This window comes from Phyllobates terribilis, unplaced genomic scaffold (assembly GCF_046119375.1).
Source record: "Phyllobates terribilis strain yellow unplaced genomic scaffold, ASM4611937v1 Scaffold_5__5_contigs__length_657084704, whole genome shotgun sequence".
In the NCBI taxonomy this organism is placed as follows: Eukaryota; Metazoa; Chordata; class Amphibia; order Anura; family Dendrobatidae; genus Phyllobates; species Phyllobates terribilis.
In genome coordinates, this window is record NW_027362765.1 from 71,733,144 (window position 1) to 71,751,158 (window position 18,015).

The 18,015-nt window shown below is 38.6% G+C and overlaps 1 protein-coding gene across 1 annotated transcript in view; it reads left to right on the forward strand.

Moving 5' to 3' along the window:
• Positions 1–18,015, forward strand: part of LOC141271464 (uncharacterized) — a 163,857-nt gene that overhangs the window by 92,642 nt on the left and 53,200 nt on the right. The window lies entirely within an intron of this gene.

The following is an 18,015-nucleotide window of genomic DNA, read 5'->3' on the forward strand; positions in this document are numbered from 1 at the left end:
AATTCCTGACCATCCAGTGTAAAAATACAAAAAGGATTAGGTCCTACCTTAGATGTCTTCAGTCGAGGGTTCTTATATAGGCGACTGGACTCAGCGCTCTCCCTCTTTTCCTGGGGAGGTGGGTGGCAAGGCTCCTCCCCCTTGTTCCAATTGGTGAAGCAGGAACACCTGGGATCACCTGCGGGGGCATTTATTTATTATTCCTTTTTTTTTTCTTTTCTTACTGCTGAGAGACCCGGAAATGACCTAGGGGACCATTTTCCGGCGTCCCACGTCACTTTCCGGCCTCTTTCTAAGTACTTGCGTTCCAGGGTGGAACGCACACCGGAAGTGATGTTATCGGCGGTCCGCGTCACTTCCGGGATCCACCGCGCGTCTCTCCACTATGGAGACCGCCGGAGGCCGCCTTGAGAGGGGGGAGGAGCGGGGCTGGAGAGCTCGAGGAGGCCTCCAGCCCGACACCCACCGGACCTTACCCGCAGGCTCGGACTCGGTGGGGACAGGGGTCCCGAGTCCGGAGGAGACGGGAGCAGCATAAGGGGAGGAGGAGAAAAACAGCCCGGTCCCAGCTGCCCGGCTTAAAGGTATACTGGGTGTCTGCCGCCGGCACAGAGCACCATGGATGACCTCTTCATCCCAATAGGGACAGGAAAAACACTGGAGGGAGGATGAGGGAGGGGCTATTTAACCTCTTTGTGTTTCCTGTCCCTATTAGGGTGGGGTGACATCCTCCTCCTTTGGTGCTGTCGTGGGGGGTTATTGGAGAAAAAGAGCTTTTATTATACTCACCTGGGGGGGCGGTCCGGTCAGAGGGGTGTCGCTGGTCTTGCACAGGCACCTACCTTCTTCTTTCGTTGCTGTCCTCCTTCTTGCTTCCTGAGGCTGATGCTTCTCTATGTAATCCACACAGAATCCCCGGGATTGCGTACTTCTCTGCCCTGACTAGGGCAGGGTAAAGTACTGTAGTGCGCATGCGCCTTCTCTTTGACCTTTCCCGACACCTGCACACTGTAGTACTTTCCTCTTCCCTTGTCAGGGCAGAGAAGTACGCCTGCGCAGGAGCACAATGCCGGGGATCCTGTGTGGATGACATAGGGATGCATCATCCACATGAAGCAAGAAGGAGGACAGCATTGAAAGAAGAAGGGAGGCTCTGCTTCGGACTAGGACTAGCGACACTCCTCAAACCGGGCCGCCCCTCAGAAGCTCTTTTTCTTCTCTTTCAGGTCAGATCGGGGGCATTATAGAATGCTGTATATCAGGACTGAAAGGTGATGGCCGTATCTCATATCGGCCAAACACGGTAACAGATTCCCTTTAACAACAATAATCTGAATTTGCACTTTTCTTTTGAAATGGAATGCAGGCGGTGGGAAGTTGGGAAAGTCTTTCCCTCCTGGATGCTCTGATTAAGAAAACAAGTAAGGGTGACCTTATAATACAAACGTATAGGATACCAATGGCCTAATTCCTTGCTTTGGTGGGAATCCACCATAGAATTCACAGAAACTGCTCAGATTTTAACATTTTTAAAAGACAAGCAAAAGATTTGGAAGATATACCCTTTTACATATTAAGAAAAACGTGGATTTCTCTGGAATACGATATTGGATCACAAATATAAAGGTATCATTTTATTACATTTCCTATGACCTGCATGCCTATATAGATGGCTTAGGAGGGTTGAGTCTACTTATAGATTTCCATTATTAATCTGTTGCCAACTTGATGCAACATTTATATGCGGTATTCCTGGTAGTTTGTAGTCGTGGTCTATTTTGGATTTGCAATAGTAAAAGTTATATGTTAAATTTATTCCTCACATTTTGGCTGACTATATTTATCAATCAATGAGTTGTATATATTGACAGCTTTCTTGTTAATAGTTGATTATGTGTGGATTTGCTTGATAACTGTAATGTACAAAGTGATAAAACTATTACAGGTTCAATGGTTAAGTGGACTAAAAAATAAGGTAAAAAGATAAAAAGTTATTAAAAATCGAAAAATTCTAATAAACCCCCACATCATCCGTCTCCTTCCCTGCACTGACCTGGAGATTCTTAGTAGTCTGGGCAGTTCCTTTGAGCTCATGATTTTCCTTTGGTCTGACATGCACTGTGAGCTAAATTTTCAATTTAGAATTTTTTATTCATATTAAACAATCGACCCATGAATGCAGATACATAGAATCAACGTTTCGGCCTACAATGGCCTTTTTCAAGGTATCTGTATATACAAGACAGGAAACCAAAAAATCAAAAATCAATATACCACAAGAAGACATAATGACCTACATAAAATCCATTTTTTTAACGAAAATTATTTTCAACCATTTTGTACACATTTTTTACATATTTTTTACATATAGTATAACATCAGCTTACAATATGTCAATATAATAGAGAATATATAAGCAATATTGTATTGTACCACTAATTCAAAAATATAATATTACCTTTAATATTTAATTCATATCATTATATTATATTATTAGATCATATAGCACCAGCAATGGTAGGGATAGAGGTCAAAATTAACGATCAAATTCCCATCAACAAGAGTTTATCCAGAAAAATTCATCAGAAAGATCCAAAATTCATCAATAAAATATTCCTCTAAAGGTTTCTTAAATATCCCTAGGGAAGTCAAAGAATAAAGATTCTTAAGGGCATCCACTAGATAATTACAATATCTCCATATCAAAGAGCCCTCTGTATAGATAAAAGACTATCTCAGTGATATTCATTATACCCAGGTTTAAGAAAAAGATAATATCCAGAGCTAGAAATAGAGACAAGAGATAGGTAAATATATAAGATAAATTTAAGATATATCCTTAAGAGGTACTACCTGGTGGTAATAGGGTCCTGCAGTACGAGTGAGCAATCCAAAGGAAACCACTGTACGAGCCCCTGTCCTCACCGCTATAAGTACATGCTTTGAGGTGGGCGTGTGTGCTCATTTCCGGTGCGTGGACGAATCGAAAAGAGGTTAGTGCGCATGCGCGAGCAGACCTGTGACGGAAAGAGACGGAGAAAGCTGAAGAAAGCCGATATCAAGTAGCACACGCGCATTAACGTATAAGGAAGTATAAGGAAGTAATGCTATCGCCGTGGACAGAAACAAGAGTAATTCCAGGACAGAAATACATAGAGATCGAGAGGTATATCAAAGGGAAATAAAGGGGAGAAATGAAGACTATGAATAAGAAAAAGAGTAGAATCTAGGGAAAGAATAAAGACAAGAAAAAAGAGAAAGGAAAAAGAATAAAGAAAAAAGGGAAAAAAAAAGAAAGAAGGAACATACCAGGGATATATTATACATGTTGAAATTGAAAATACATTACACCTGTCGAGGTTTTACTGGATAGTCTGAAAGAGATACACACATAAAAAATAATACATAGTAATATTATATATGGAGAATTCAAATGCCAATATTTGTCCATAATAATGATAATAGTAATGGACAAATTTTTTAACCAACAGACAGCAATTAATGATGAATATCGTACTCACGATTAAGGCCCATAGGGGATAAGGTTTGAAGAGTGTGAATCCAATAAGATTCACGTTCTTTAAGTTTTTTAATCCGATTCCCCCCTCTACGTAACAATGAAACCATATCAATAATTTGGTATTTTAATTGGGCAATTGTATGTCCCCTGGAAATAAAATGGGCCGCAATAGGTAGCAAAGTACGGCCACATCTAATTGTGGACTTATGCTGAGAAATACGGTCTCAGATATGTTGGGTAGTTTCTCCAACATATCCGAGACCGCATGGACATTTTATCAAGTATACCACAAATGAAGATTCACAAGTAAAATTACCTTTAATGAAATAACGTTTCCCCGATCGAGGATGAGTAAATGAATCTCCTTTATTTATATTTGAACATTGAAGGCAACTTAAGCATGGAAATGTGCCATTCCCAGTAGGGGCCAGGGTAAGTTGCATAATATTGGGTTTACTGGATCCCACATCTGCCCTAACCAAGTGATTGCGAATATTAGGAGGACGTTTATTACAAAGGAGAGGTCGATTTTTAAATTCCGATATAGTAGGATATGATCTTTGAAGTACTGGCCAATGGGAAAGGATACATTGGAAAATCTTTCTACCGAAAGGATGATATGTATTGACAAATGCCATTCTTCGTACATTATCTCTCATTGTAGTAGTGGGAGTAGTAATTTTTAGAAAATCCTCACGGTAGCCCCTGTTTCTAAATTTCTGATTCATTTCTTCATATCTGGTGGTTCAAATAGAGTCATCAGAGACAATTCGATCAATCCTGCAATATTGAGATCGAGGGAGGGCTTTTTTAATATGTCTTGGGTGGCAGCTTGAATAATGGAGAAGACTATTTTTGTCTGTCGGTTTCATATATAAATCGGTATCAAGAGTATCATTAGAGTTTAAAGTAACCAATGTATCCAAAAATTGAATGGAAGACTTGTTATGGTGGATCGTGAAAGATAAGCCAGGGAGATAAGTATTCAGATCCCCAAAGAAAATAAAAAGTTCATCTTCACCACCCGACCAGATTAAGAAAATATCATCCAAATATCGTTTCCAATATCTAACATAATTTTTAAAGAAAGTGTGGGTATAGACGAAAGTAGTCTCAAAATAGGCCATAAAGATGTTGGCATATGGGGGTGCCACATTAGACCCCATAGCTATTCCCCTCTTTTGAATAAAAAAATTGATCCTCAAACAGAAAAAAATTCTTTGTAAGAATTAATGTTAGAATATCAATACAAAATTGAATCTTGTTGTCAATAAAGGTAGTTTCTTTTGCCAAAAAATCAGATACCGATTGGATGCCTATCTCATGCTCTATACTGGTGTACTATTAACATTTAATGTTACCAAAATACTCCCCCGGGGAATGCGTCCGATCATCTGTATGGAATGTAGAAAATCTTTAGTATCCTTTAGGTAAGAATTTATCCGGAGAATAAATGGATTCAATATTCTCTCTAATGTAATGGCAAGAGGTGATAACACCGAGTCAGTAGATGCAACGATAGGTCTACCTGGGGGTCTTTGTAAATTTTTATGCACCTTAGGTAGAGTATAAAACACCGGGGTTACTGGGTATTGATTTATGAGAAATTCACCCAATTTAGTATCTATCACTTCTAAATTCACATAGTGTTCGACCAAATTGGCTATAGATCTCGCTATTTCGAATGTAGGATTATATGTAATCGGAGTATATGTGTTCCTATCTTTTAATTGGAATAGATTTCTGCCATATAATAGGTGCGGTCCATCACAACAATGGCACCCCCTTTATCGGCCAGTTTTATAATTAAATCTTTCTTCTCACTGAGTGTTCTAAGTGCCTGACTCTCCTCTGTTGTCAGATTATTTTTAATACGTAAATGACCTTTTTCAATTTCCTGTATTGTTTTGGAAATATCCTTACGAGCCAAATTAATATAAGTCTCCACTGGGTGGTGGGAGTGGGGAGGATTAAAATTACTAGGAGTACGTATCTGTAATTTATGGAGCGAAAAGCATCTATTAGAAGGTTCGATATCTGTTACAATATTTTTGTCACTTTCCGAGAAGTGTACTTTCAACCGTATATTACGAAAAAAGCGATACAATTCTTGATCTAATAGAAACGAATTAACCGGTTCCCGACCGCCCACTGTAGATAAACGTCCGCGCTGCCTGGGCTCTGTGCAGCGCGGACGTTTAAAAACGGTGGGTGGTCTCGCAGCGCTCAGGACCCCCAGGGTCCTGCAAGCGCAGCAATTCCGGTGCAGAGCGTTAGCTCTGACAGGGAACATCATCGGGACCTGATTGGATCAGGTCCCAGTGATGTTAACCCTTTGCTGCCTTCTATATGCTGCGATCTATAGTGATCGCGGCATATAGGAGACAGCAGGAGGAGAGGGGGTCGTCTTACTTACCTCTCCGAAGACCTCCGATTCCTTCCAGGACCTGGGGTTGCTATGGCAGCTGGAGGTCACATGACCGCCTCCAGCTCTGCCATATATGGTGTCCTGTCTGGCTCAGCATGCAGCTGAGCCAGACAGGAGACTCTGACTGAAACAGTCAGGGAAGATCTCATGTAATGTAATGTAATATATGTCTATTACATTACATGAGATCAGTGATCAGAAAAATAAAAATTAATGTCCCATACAGGGACTAAGTAAAAATGTAAAAAAAAGTAAAAAAAAAAAGTTTTTAAACTGTTAAAAAAAAATCACAAAATAAATAAAAATAAATAAATAAAATATTAAACCAATAAATCCGTATATTTTTACAAAACCAAAAAAAGAACACATATTTGGTATCGCCGCGGCCAAAACAACCCGAGCTATAAAACTGTCACACTAATTAACTCCTTCTGTGCTCACCGTAATAAAAATAAATTAAAAAACAGAGCAAAAAAATATGCTTTTTCATCATATCGCCAAACAAAAAGTGGAAAAAAATGCGATCAAAAAGCAAAATAGAAATAAAAATGGTACCACTGAAAACGTCATCTTGTTCCGCAAAAAACAAGCCACCATACAGCTCCATCAGCCGAAAAATAAAAAAGTTATAGTGCTCAGAATAAAGCAATGCAAAAAAAAAATATTTTTTTCTATAAATTTGTTTTATTGCGTAAAAGCGCCAAAACATAAAAAAAAATACAGTAAGTGTAGTATCGCTGTAAATGTACTGACCTGAAGAATAACGCTGCCTGATCACTTTTACCACACGCAAAACGGCATAAAAAAAATCCTCAAAGAACAATTCCTGAATTGTTGTTTTTTGTTAATTTTACCTCCCAAAAAACGGAATAGAAAGCGATCAAAAAATGTCACGTACCCAAAAATGGTACCAATAAAAATGTCAACTCGTCCCGCAAAAAACAAGCCATCACATGACTGTCAAAATATGGTGATGCAAAAACTAGATTTTGCAAAAAAAAGCGTCTTTTAGTGTGTGACAGCTGTCAGTCATAAAAACCCGATATAAATCTGGTATCTCTGTAATCGCACCGACCCGAAGAATAAAGTAATCTCATCACTTATACCGCACGAGGAGCGGCGTAAAAAATAAATAAAACCAATTCTTCACCTGCTACTGATTTGTTTATTATGTCTCCCAAAGATCGCAGTATGGCTCGGCACACATTTATCCTGCGCTCTGCCCTGAGCACTTACGCCAGAGTTTCCATGTAAATCTCTGAAATATGTGAATCAGCCGGAACCCATGACGGAAGATTCCCTGTAATGAGGCAGATATAGGCCACTGTGGACGCCGTCTAGCCTGGGATCCCACGGTGTCCTTTGTTTTAGGCGTGCATAAAAGTGCGGTTGGCCACAGTTTTGTGCACTTCTGAAAAAAAGGACACCGCTAAACAGAGGCCAGACGGAGTCCAGAGTAACTCTGCTGCCTCATTACAGTGAATGGATCCCGCAGGGGTTTCATCTGAATTATATCACTTGGAAATTTAGATGGAAACCCCGATGTAAGTGCTCAGCCTAGAGCGCCGGATAAATGTTACGTAAAATGTTCCCAATAAAAGCTTCAACTCAGTCCTCAAAAAAAGCTAGTCCCCACTCAGGTCTGTCATCTGTTAAAAATATAAGGGACTTCCAAGTTACTGGTAGCAGAAAGGCTCTGGAAAAGCGAAATGGCCCTTGCCCCCCAAAAGAAATTCAGAAAATTTTGTGCTCCCAAATCCAAATGCCTATTCTACAATAATTTGTTCTCCAATTGTCAAATAGCACTCCGTCCCCCCCAGATCTCGCCGTATGGCTGAGCGGTACGATACAGCCACATATGGGGTATTGCCACTTTTAGAAGAAATTGTGTGACACATTTCGGCACCATTTTTACCCATTGCCCTGTGTGAAAATGTAAAATCTGAGGGTAAAACATTTTTTTGTGGTAAAAATATAATTATGCTTTTTTCACTGTCCAATGGTATAAATTTAAAAATTAAAAAATACTCACTACTTCCCTAGATGAATTCCTTGAGAGGTGTAGTTTACAAAATGGGGTCACTTGTGGGGGTTTCTGCTGTTTCGGCATGTCAGCGACTCTTCAAATGTGACATGGTGTCTGCCACCTATCCCAGCCAACATAGCGCTCCTTTCTCTTCTGAACCCTGCCGTACACCAAAGCAGTGGTTTTCCCCCACATATGGGGTATCGGCGTACTCAGGAGAAATTGCACAACAAATTTCATGGTGCAATTTATCCTATTACCCTTATGATAATGCAAAATTAAGGGATGAAAAACGGTTTTGTGGGAAAAATGTGAAAATTTTATTTTTACAGCTCAATATTATAATCTTCTGTGAAGCACCTTGGGGTTCAAGGTGCTCACCACACATCTAGATAAGTTCCCTAAGGGGTCTAGTTTCCAAAATGGTGTCACTTGTGGGGGGTTTCCACTGTTTAGGCACATCAGGGGCTCCCCAAATGCAACATGGCGTCCGCTAATTATTCAGACAAATTTTACATTCAAAAAGTCAAATGGCGCTCCTTCCCTTTCAAACCCTGCCGTGCGCCCAAACAGTGGTTTACCTCCACATATGGGGTATCAGCGTGTTCATGAGAAATTGCACAACAAATTTCATGGTGCAATTTTTCCTATTACCCTTATGATAATGCAAAATTAAGGGATGAAAAACATTTTTGTGGGAAAAATGTGAAAATTTTATTTTTACAGCTCAATATTATAAACTTCTGTGAAGCACCTTGGGGTTCAAGGTGCTCACCACACATCTAGATAAGTTCCCTAAGGGGTCTAGTTTCCAAAATGGTGTCACTTGTGGGGGGTTTCCACTGTTTAGGCACTTCAGGAGCTCTCTAAACGCAACATGGCGTCCGCTAATTATTCAGACAAATTTTACATTCAAAAAGTCAAATGGCGCTCCTTCCCTTTCAAACCCTGCCGTGCGCCCAAACAGTGGTTTGCCTCCACATATGGGGTATCAGCGTGTTCATGAGAAATTGCACAACAAATTTCATGGCGCAATTTTTCCTATTACCCTTATGATAATGCAAAATTAAGGGATGAAAAACGTTTTTGTGGGAAAAATGTGAACATTTTATTTTTACAGCTCAATATTATAAACTTCTGTGAAGCACCTTGGGGTTCAAGGTGCTCACCACACATCTAGATAAGTTCCCTGAGGGGTCTAGTTTCCAAAATGGTGTCACTTGTGGGGGGTTTCCACTGTTTAGGCACATCAGGAGCTCTCCAAACTCAACATGGCGTCTGCTAATTATTCAGACAAATTTTATATTCAAAAAGTCTAATGGCGCTCCTTCCCTTCCGAACCCTGCAGTGCGCCCAAACAGTGGTTTTCCCTCACATATGGGGTATCAGCACGCTCAAGAGAAATTGCACAAAAAAATTTGGGGTCCATTTTTTCCTGTTACCCCTGTGAAAATAGAAAAAATTGGGTCTAAAGTAACATTTTTGTGAAAAAAGTTAAATGTTAATTTTTTTCTTCCACATTCCAAAAATTCCTGTGAAGCACCTGAAGGGTTAATAAAGTTCTTGAATGTGGTTTTGAGCACCTTGAGGGGTGCAGTTTTTAGAATGGTGTCACTTTTTGGTATTTTCTGTTATAAAGACCCCTCAAAGTGACTTCAAATATGATGTGGTCCCTAAAAAAATGTTTTTGTAAATTTTGTTGGAAAAATGAGAAATCGCTGGTGAACTTTTAACCCTTATAGCTCCCTAACAAAAAAAAATTTTGGTTCCAAAATTGTGCTGCTGTAAAGTAGACATGTGGGAAATGTTATTTATTAACTATTTTGTGTGACATATCTCTCTGATTTAAGGGCATGAAAATTCAAATTTAGAAAATTGCAAAATTTTCAAAATTTTCGCCAAATTTACGATTTTTTCACAAATAAGCACAAGTTATATTGAAGAAATTTTACCACTATCATGAAGTACAATATGTCACGAAAAAACAATCTAAGAATCAGGGGAATACGTTGAAGCGTTCCAGAGTAATTACTTCATAAAGTCAGAGTGGTCAGAATTGAAAAAATTGGCCCGGTCACGAAGGCAAAAACAGCCTCTGGTGCGAAGTGGTTAAATTTAGGTACCGGACAAAAAGAAAGGCCCTTCTGGAGTAGAGTCAGTTCGGATGGGGAAAGGTTCTTTGATGAGATATTGTAGACAATGTCAGGTTGCCTACCTGTGACCTGGTCGTCATCCTGGGATATTCTGTTACTGTGTCGTTTCGCCCTCCTCGTTTTCCTCTGTTTGGCCTTGTTCATCGTTCTAAAAAACGGGGCGTACGATAGGAACTGTGGTCGCTGTCTGAGCTTGTAGAAGTTGTATTGTAGCCACCTTTGGCCGGTCGATAGTTTCTGTAGGTACTGGAAAATCGCCATCTGTATACCTGATTGTTCATATAATCATCCACATCAATGAGAAATTTAATCTTCTTTTTTGATTGTAGGGTCTCTCGGAATTCCAAGATGTTTTTAGCAATTAGATTTTAGGGTGTTCAATTCCTCAGCCAATATGGCATTAGTCAACTGCTGTTCTGTGGTAGCAATCTTAGTACTAAGGTCCGTGATTTCCTTCTGTAGAAAATCAATAGTGAGTAAAATAATGTCCATAGAACATTTATTCAATATACTTTCAAATTTTGTACAGTAATCAGAATTCTCTGAAAATAGAGTCGGATGAAGTGAAACTCTCAAACCCCTAGGAATACGTTGAACTTTATGGTATTCTGCCAATGTTATACTATGTAAGTCCAAGGCAGTCAATCTCCTGAGGTCCTTCTCCAGGTCCCTGGATCGAAGTTCCTCAGTTGGTGTATGTAGAAAAGTACCTGGGGTAGTTACTTTAGAGATTATACTGTTGGCATATTCTTGGTTAAAAGATAATGTTGAAAAAGACATCTGGTATATCAGGAGCAACTCCAAAAATTAGTAGTCAATAACTTTTCAGATTGGGTGCTCACTATTTTATAGACGGTGCTCAGGAGTAATAGGGTATCACAAAAGTCAATAATAACTCCGGCACTCAATAATTTTTGATATGCAAAATTTTCAATTTAGAATTTTTTATTCATATTAAACAATCGACCCATGAATGCTGATACATAGAATCAACTTTTCGGCCTACAATGGCCTTTTTAAAGGTATCTGTATATACAAGAAAGGAAACAAAACATCAAAAATCAATATACCACAAGAAGACATAATGACCTACATAAAATCCATTTTAACCGGTTCCCGACCGCCCACTGTAGATAAACGTCGGCGCTTGCCAGGCTCTGTGCAGCGCCGACGTTTAAAAACGGTGGGTGGTCTCGCAGTGCTCAGGACCCCCAGGGTCCTGCAAGCACTGCGATTCCGGTGCAGAGCGTTAGCTCTGACAGGGTACATCATCGGGACCTGATTAGATCAGGTCCCAGTGATGTTAACCCTTTGCTGTTTTCTATATGCTGCGATCTATAGTGATCGCGGCATATAGGAGACAGCAGGAGGAGAGGGGGTCGTCTTACTTACCTCCGAAGACCTCCGTTTCGTTTGAGGACCTGGGGTTGCTATGGCAGCTGGAGGTCACATGACCGCCTCCAGCTCTGCCATATATGGTGTCCTTCCTGTCTGGCTTCAGCCTGTATGTAGCTGATGCCAGACAGGAGACTGACTGAAACAGTCAGCGAAAATCTCATGTAATGTAATATATGTCTATTACATTACATGAGATCAGTGATCAGAAAAATAAAAATTAATGTCCCATACAGGGACTAAGTAAAAATGTAAAAAAAAGTAAAAAAAAAGTTTTTAAACTATTAAAAAAAAAAATCACAAAATAAATAAAAATAAATAAATAAAATATTAAACCAATAAATCCGTATATTATTACAAAACCAAAAAAAGTACACATATTTGGTATCGCCGCGTCCGAAACAACCCGAGCTATAAAACTGTCACACTAATTAACTCCTTCTGTGCACACTGTAATAAAAATAAATAAAAAACGGAGCAAAAAAATATGCTTTTTCATCATATCGCCAAACAAAAAGTGGAAAAAAATGCGATCAAAAAGCAGAATAGAAATAAAAATGGTACCACTGAAAACTTCATCTTGTTCCGCAAAAAAAAGCCGCCATACAGCTCCATCAGCCGAAAAATAAAAAAGTTATAGCGCTCAGAATAAAGCAATGCAAAAAAAATATTTTTTTTTCTATAAAATTGTTTTATTGTGTAAAAGCGCCAAAACATAAAAAAAATACAGTAAGTGTAGTATCGCTGTAAACGTACTGACCCGAAGAATAACGCTGCCTGATCACTTTTACCACACGCAGAACGGCATAAAAAAACCCTCAAAAAACAATTCTTGAAGTGTTTGTTTTTGTTAACTTTACCTCCCAAAAAACGGAATAGAAAGCGATCAAAAAATGTCACGTACCCAAAAATGGTTCCAATAAAAATGTCAACTCGTCCCGCAAAAAACAAGCCGTCACATGATTCTATCGGCCGAAATATGGAAAAATTATAGCTCTCAAAATATGGTGATGCAAAAACTAGATTTTGCAAAAAAAGCGTATTTTAGTGTGTGACATCTGCCAAACATAAAAACCTGATATAAATCTGGTATCTCTGTAATCGCACCGACCCGAAGAATAAAGTAATCTAATCAGTTATATCACACTAGGAACGGCATAAAAAATAAATAAAACAAATATTATTCACCTGCTACTGATTTGTTTATTATGTCTCCCAAAGATCCCAGTAAGGCTCTGCTCACATTTATCCTGCGCTCTGCGCTGAGCACTTACACCAGAGTTTCCGTGTAAATCTCTGAAATACGTGATTCAGCCAGAACCCATGATGGAAGATTCCCTGTAATGAGGCAGATATAGGCCACTGTGGATGCCGTCTGGCCTGTGATCCCACGGTGTCATTTGTTTTAGGCGTGCATAAAAGTGCGGTTGGCCACAGTTTTGTGCACTTCTGAAAAAAAGGACACCACTAAACAGAGGCCAGACGGAGTCCAGAGTAACTCTGCTGCCTCATTATAGTGAATGGATCCTGCAGGGGTTTCATCTGAATTACATCACTTGGAAATTTAGATGGAAACCCCGATGTAAGTGCTCAGCCTAGAGCGCCGGATAAATGTTACGTAAAATGTTCCCAATAAAAGCTTCAACTCAGTCCTCAAAAAAGCTCAGTTCCCCAAATGTGACATGGCGTCCGCTAATTATTCAAACAAATTTTACATTCAAAAAGTCAAATGGCGCTCCTTCCCTTTCAAACCCTGCCATGTGCCCAAAACAGTAATTTGCCTCCACATATGGGAAAAATGTGAAAATTTTATTTTTACGGCTCAATATTATAAACTTCTGTGAAGCAGCTGGGGGTGCAAGGTGCTCACCACACATCTAGATAAGTTTCCTAAGGGGTCTAGTTTCCAAAATGGTGGCACTTGTGGGGGGTTTCCACTGTTTAGGCACATTAGGGGCTCCCCAAATGTGACATGGCGTCCGCTAATTATTCAAACAAATTTTACATTCAAAAAGTCAAATGGCGCTCCTTCCCTTTCAAACCCTGCCATGTGCCCAAACAGTAATTTGCCTCCACATATGGGGTATCGGCGTGTTCAGGAGAAATTGCACAACAAATTTCATGGTGCAATTTATCCTGTTACCCTTATGATAATACAAAATTAGGGAATGAAAAACATTTTTTGAGGGAAAAATGTGAAAATTTTATTTTTACGGCTCAATATTATAAACTTCTGTGAAGCACCTTGGGGTTCAAGGTGCTCACCACACATCTAGATAAGTTCCCTAAGGGGTCTAGTTTCCAAAATGGTGTCACTTGTGGGGGGTTTCCACTGTTTAGGCACATCAGGAGCTCTCCAAACGCAACATAGCGTCTGCTAATTATTCAGACAAATTTTACATTCAAAAAGTCTAATGGCGCTCCTTCCCTTCCGAACCCTGCCGTGCGCCCAAACAGTGGTTTTTCCTCACATATGGGGTATCAGCACGCTCAAGAGAAATTGCACAAAAAAATTTGGGGTCCATTTTTTCATGTTACCCCTGTGAAAATAAAAAAATTGGGTCTAAAGTAACATTTTTGTGAAAAAAGTTAAATGTTAATTTTTTTCTTCCACATTCCAAAAATTCCTGTGAAGCACCTGAAGGGTTAATAAAGTTCTTGAATGTGGTTTTGAGCACCTTGAGGGGTGCAGTTTTTAGAATGGTGTCACTTTTGGGTATTTTCTGTCATAAAGACCCCTCAAAGTGACTTCAAATATGATGTGGTCCCTAAAAAAATGTTTTTGTAAATTTTGTTGGAAAAATGAGAAATCGCTGGTCAACTTTTAACCCTTATAGCAAAAAAATTTTGGTTCCAAAATTGTGCTGATTTAAAGTAGACATGTGGGAAATGTTATTTATTAACTATTTTGTGTGACATATCTCTCTGATTTAAGGGCATGAAAATTCAAAGTTTGAAAATTGCAAAATTTTCTAAATTTTCGCCAAATTTCCGATTTTTTCACAAATAAACACAAGTTATATCGAAGAAATTTTACCACTATCATGAAGTACAATATGTCACGAAAAAACAATCTCAGAATCAGGGGAATACGATGAAGCGTTCCAGAGTAATTACTTCATATACTGGCAGTGGTCAGAATTGAAAAAATTGGCCCGGTCACGAAGGCAAAAACAGGCTCTGGCGCGAAGTGGTTAACTACCCAACATATCCGAGACCGTATTTCTCAGCATAAGTCCACAATTAGATGTGGCCGTTCTTTGCTACCTATTCCGGCCCATTTTATTTCCCGGGGACATACAATTGTCCAATTAAAATACCAAATTATTGATATGGTTCCATTGTTACGTAGAGGGGGGAATCGGATTAAAAAACTTAAAGAACGTGAATCTTATTGGATTCACACTCTTCAAACCTTATCCCCTATGGGCCTTAATCGTGAGTACGATATTCATCATTAATTGCTGTCTGTTGGTTAAAAAATTTGTCCATTACTATTATCATTATTATGGACAGATATTGGCATTTGAATTCTCCATATATAATATTACTATGTATTATTTTTTATGTGTGTATCTCTTTCAGACTATCCAGTAAAACCTCGACTGGTGTAATGTATTTTCAATTTCAACAGGTATAATATATCCCTGGTATGTTCCTTCTTTCTTTTCTTTTTTTCCCTTTTTTCTTTATTCTTTTTCCTTTCTCATTTTTCTTGTCTTTTTTCTTTCCCTAGATTCTACTCTTTTTCTTATTCTTAGTCTTCATTTCTCCCCTTTATTTCCCTTTGATATACCTCTCCATCTCTATGCATTTCTGTCCTGGAATTACTCTTGTTTCTGTCCACGGCGATAGCATTACTTCCTTATACTCTCTCCGTCTCTTTCCGTCACAGGTCTGCTCGCGCATGCGCACTAACCTCTTTTCGATTCGTCCACACACCGGAAATGAGCACACACGCCCACCTCAAAGCACGTACTTATAGGGGTGAGGACAGGGGCTCGTACAGGGCTTCCTTTGGATTGCGCACTCGTACTGCAGGACCCTATTACCACCAAGTAGTACCTCTTAAGGATATATCTTACATTTATCTTATATATTTACCTATCTCTTGTCTCTATTTCTAGCTCTGGATATTATCTTTTTCTTAAACCTGGGTATAATGAATATCACTGAGATAGTCTTTTATCTATACAGAGGGCTCTTTGATATGGAGATATTGTAATTATCTAGTGGATGCCCTTAAGAATCTTTATTCTTTGACTTCCCTAGGGATATTTAAGAAACCTTTAGAGGAATATTTTATTGATGAATTTTGGATTTTTCTGATGAATTTTTCTGGATAAACTCTTGTTGATGGGAATTTGATCGTTAATTTTGACCTCTATCCCTACTATTGCTGGTGCTATATGATCTAATAATATAATATAATGATATGAATTAAATATTAAAGGTAATATTATATTTTTGAATTAGTAGTACAATACAATATTGCTTATATATTCTCTATTATATTGACATATTGTAAGCTGATGTTATACTATATGTAAAAAATATGTAAAAAATGGTTGAAAATAATTTTCTTTAAAAAAATGGATTTTATGTAGGTCATTATGTCTTCTTGTTGTATATTGATTTTTGATTTTTTGTTTCCTTTCTTGTATATACAGATACCTTGAAAAAGGCCATTGTAGGCCGAAACGTTGATGTATCTGCATTCATGGGTCGATTGTTTAATATGAATAAAAAATTCTAAATTGAAAATTTTGCATATCAAAAATTATTGAGTACCGGAGTTACTATTGACTTTTGTGATACCCTATTACTCCTGAGCACCGTCTATAAAATAGTGAGCACCCAATCTGAAAACTTATGCACTGTGAGCTGTGAGGTCTTATATAGACAGGTGTGTGCTTTTCCAAATCAAGTCCTATCAGTTTAATTAAACACAGCTGGACTCCAATGAAGGAGTAGAACCATCTCAAGGAGGATCACAAGGAAATGGACAGCATGTGACTTAAATATAAGTGTCTGAGCAAAGTGTCTGAATACTTATGACCATGTGATATTTCAGCTTTTCTTTTTTAATAAATTTGCAAACATCTCTACATTTCTGGGGTTTTTTTCAGTCAAGATGGGGTGTAGAGTGTACTTTAATGAGAAAAAAAATTGAACTTTTTATAATTTACCAAATGGCTGCAATGAAACAAAGAGTGAAAAATTTAAAGGGGTCTGAATACTTTCCATACCCACTGTACACCCCTGGCAGAAAGTACTTTATGCCAAGAAGCAAGCAACTGTTTTGTGGGATTTAGAGATAGATGTGTCTAGGTGTCTGGTTTTTATTCAGTTTCTTAGGCACTTGAAACGTGTTGCGGGGCAGGGGGGTTCTGTGTAAAAGTGCTACCTGATAGATTTAGAGCATAAACATGGGGACTGAGAAGATAAAATGGATCCACAATGTTCACAGGTCAATTTATTTTACCATAAAATTGATGCCGTGAAAGAAAACAGAAAACAATAGTGTAATTGTATCTATTCACTCCTCGGTTAAATTTTACTGCAGGGAGTGGCGCCATTTACAGTTTCGCCTCAGGCAGCAGGAAAGTTAGAATAAGCATTATGTATTGGGGTGCCGTATACAGGTGTTGAATTGGACTAGTAAAACAGGTGTACAAAAACAGACACAAATAGTTACATGTCTAGATTTTTTTCAGTTTTTTTAACTACATTTTCCCATTTTACCAAATTTCAACCACCTTTCCCCCAAAAAAATGCAATAAAAAAAGCCAGGTATGTATACAGGTAGACATCCATAAACCCAGCACCTGTTGCAGGTCTTTTCTTTTTATGTGGCATTTATTGATGTGAAATTTGACTTGGGAAGAAAGAAGATTGTGACACTCACACTTTAATTAAAAGTTACTCTTTAAGTCTATAAACAAAGCTGGAGGGTACAATACCAAGAAAAATGAACCAGTTGTGGAAAAACTAAAGAATTTGCAAGGACCAACTTAAAAACATATTAAGAGCTGTCGGGGCAATTAGGAGGCTAAAAGATGATGTCTTTTAGCCTCCTGTCGGGGCAAATAGGAGGCTAAAAGAAGAAGTGATCATCAGCAGCATGATTTTTGGCAAGAGAAGAGAAATAATAACTGAGATGGCAAAAATAATTTCTGTATTTCCAGACAATTATGATACCACCGAAAAATGTAATGGAGGAAGAAGAATGCTTGGGTGAAGAGACAAAGCAGCATCTTGAGGACATGGAGGATCGCACACGGTGTAAAGATTTGAGAGTTCTGGGTTTCCCAGAGAAAGTGGAAGGGCAGAATATTAAGGACTTCAGTAATAAGTGGCTCAAACAAAAGCTGGCTGAGAATAAGTTCTCCCCAATATATAGGATTAAAAAAGACAACTGAGTTCCTTTAGGCCCTCTTAAACCGGATTTTCTCTGAGGCCAATACTAATAAAGTTGTTGGTATTTGAAGAC